This window comes from Solea solea, chromosome 11 (assembly GCF_958295425.1).
Source record: "Solea solea chromosome 11, fSolSol10.1, whole genome shotgun sequence".
Taxonomy (NCBI): domain Eukaryota; kingdom Metazoa; phylum Chordata; class Actinopteri; order Pleuronectiformes; family Soleidae; genus Solea; species Solea solea.
In genome coordinates this window covers 23324681-23327754 of record NC_081144.1, presented here as the reverse complement: position 1 = coordinate 23327754, position 3074 = coordinate 23324681, and positions in this window count along the sequence as shown.

The window sequence follows — 3074 nt, the reverse complement described above, 5'->3', positions numbered from 1 at the left end:
TTTATAAAAACTCTGCGCTGTCTATTTCTGTCCTGTCCTGTGACTTAGACTCACTTAACACACACACACACACACACACACACACACAGCAACACATGCATCCACTCTTGGTTGTACATTAAAGCTAGCATCTGGAAAAGTTAGCAATAACTAGCGATTCGACTACACCTTCCCAAAACCGATAATCGGTAATCGATACCCACCCGCCCCCTAGACTAAGATAGTATAACATATACTGTGTACCAGTATATGTTATCTTATCTTAGTCTGTAGTGGACTTTGCTCGGCCTATTTACGCCACCGCTATTTACGTCGCCGACGTTAAAATACTTAACGATTTAGTGTTTCGAGAGCTTCGAGAGCTCAGTATCTTCTCAGGTGGTACTTGTTGTAAAAAAGTTTGAGAACCACTGCTCTTGACAACACATAAATCAGGCAATTATGTCATCAAAGTCGTCTCTCCGCTGGCTGTTTTCATAAAAGTGAACACTTAATAGTTGCTAGATGTTGCTCCGAAGAGCAGAAGAAGACGGGAACCCACGAGCGATGGATTTAGTGGTTAGTTCTTGGCAAATAATGGACTCCATTTACCAAGAACGAGTCTGCACAGCAACATTACATTTGACAACGACGTTTGTGCTATCTTATGCTAATGAGATAATTACCCTTCCAGTGACAGCAATGCTATCTTTAGTGGGTAGACTCCAGAGTTGAATGGATTGCGTCCAATTGGACACAATTGCAATTCAATTGAATTTTATTTGTATATACACACACATGAATTCATTTCGTGGAGACTTACTCTAACTTTAACAAACTCTTTAACTAATACTGGCCTAACCCTAACCATACGACATGTCTTCACCTTCAAATGTAATAATTGACGCTATGGCGACATGATTTCTGTCCTCATAAGGAAGACAAGTCTCCATAATGTGACAGATTCAGGTCCCCACAACATGATTAATACCTGGATCACACACACACACACACACACACACACACATTTCTATACTTGTATCAGTGTACTTTGCAGCACTGTACGTTGTACTTACTGTATCCACATGGGCACTGAGTGAACACGGTGTGTAAGTGCACACGCGTGCGACACCTAACCACCAGACAATAAAGGGAATGAAGAAATAAAAGGTCCGATTCATCAAAATCACACAGGACTCCACCGCCCAGTAAATTAAACAATATTTCATAATCACTCTGACAATGAGACAAGAGACAGCAATTTGGGGCTGAGAGCTTCTTCTCAGCGGACGAGCTCGCACACACACACACACACACACACACACACATAATTATCAGAGCGGACATGCTCTGGAGACCCCAGACACTCCCCCAGTACCTGCCCAATCAACTGTCCAACAACACACACCCACCCAGCCTTCATTTATCTTGTCTGTGTGTGTCTGTGAGTGCGTTTGTGTGTGTGTGTGTGTGTGTGTGCGCATGTGTCAAGCTAATTACCACCATGAACCATCCCACACACAGACCTGAAGCAGACATTGTGGCGCTGTCCAGGGACATGGGAGGTGGGTAATTAGCCTTGCATTATTACAACAAACACACACACACACACACACACACACACACACTCACACCTGGACAGTGGACAGTCGGTTGTGTTGAAGGACTTGTTTTGCGTGTGTGGACGCTACAGCAGGTCAGTGGTAACACGTTGTGTTAAACATTGTTGGTCGTAAGGTTGTGAGGTTATTAAAGTGATATTTGTGCATATTCAATTTAGATCACTCCCAGTCACACACCATGTTGGATAATTAGAACTCGTTAATTTTTAATTTTTAGATATTTTAATTTAATTTTTTTTGGTCCACCATTAAATTTAGTAAGCTGTTTATTACCAACACCTCTGAACTTCTGTGACCTACGACTGTTCCATTCTGCCCATAAATAAAATCCCGATTTTCTTCTCCCAAAACCCCGATTTCCGATTACGATCACAATATTTTTGTGAAATGACAAAAGGCAAAGAAATGAATTCAAATACGCTATTTTTTCATTGAACATTTTGGGATGAGAGCGCAAACCTTGCTCATCATTGAACTTTTGCCTTCTGGCTTTGCTCCAGGCTATCGTCATGTAGACCTCTTGCAAACATGTAAACAAAAAAAGAAAAATCCCTTTGGCGTTAAGGGAAAAACCTGACTTTCAGACGGGGCGAGACAGCTTCTTGTAGCTTGTAGCGGGCGTCCAGCACAGCAAATGTCGGAGGCCAGCCTTCTCTACTGGACCGGGTTGGGGGGCCTAGTTTGTCAGAGAACATCAATATAAACACTGATAGTGATGTTTTTCTATAGTAATTACACTGCAATAATATTATAACACCATAATGAGACAACTTCACTAGTACACTGTGCCTTTTAAGGCCCTTTTATTGTGTTTTTGTCCGTTTTTTTTAAATTGCAAACTTTCGCGTTGTGTGACTTCTTATCTTATCTTAATGCCAAACAGTTTCCTAGCATAATGACTTTATCTATGACCAATTTCCACTTGTTAAAAAAGAAAAAAGCTTAAAGGTGACATAGAATGCTTGTATCACACATATATGTTAGTTATGGAGGTCTACTTACATATATTAACTTGTTTTCATGGTTAAAAACCTCCTAATCGCTGCAAACGAGCCGATCAAAATATCTCCTCACTGACGCTCTCGTCAGCCGCGCTGTTTCAGACCAAAACCACACCCCCAGAACGTGGACTGTGTTGTGATTGGCCAGCCAACGAGAGCTTTCCTACTGTCCTGTGATTGGCCAGGTACCTGGAAGTGACATAATAGATAGGCCAGCTCTCAGATACACAGCTCCCCCTCTGGCACGGTGGATGCTCTGGCATCTCAGCAGCTACAACGAGAGTAGTTCTTCTTCTTCTTCTGCGGTTGAATGTACGCAACCGGATGTGCCCTGGACTAGTGCCCGCACCGGGAGGCGCTACGGTGGTGAGTGGAGTGGTGAGGTTTTCTGATGACGACATCAAACTACGGAAGTGCCGATCCGCTTCGCAGAGCCCAGGAAAACAATACAACACTATTTTCTCAGCAGTGG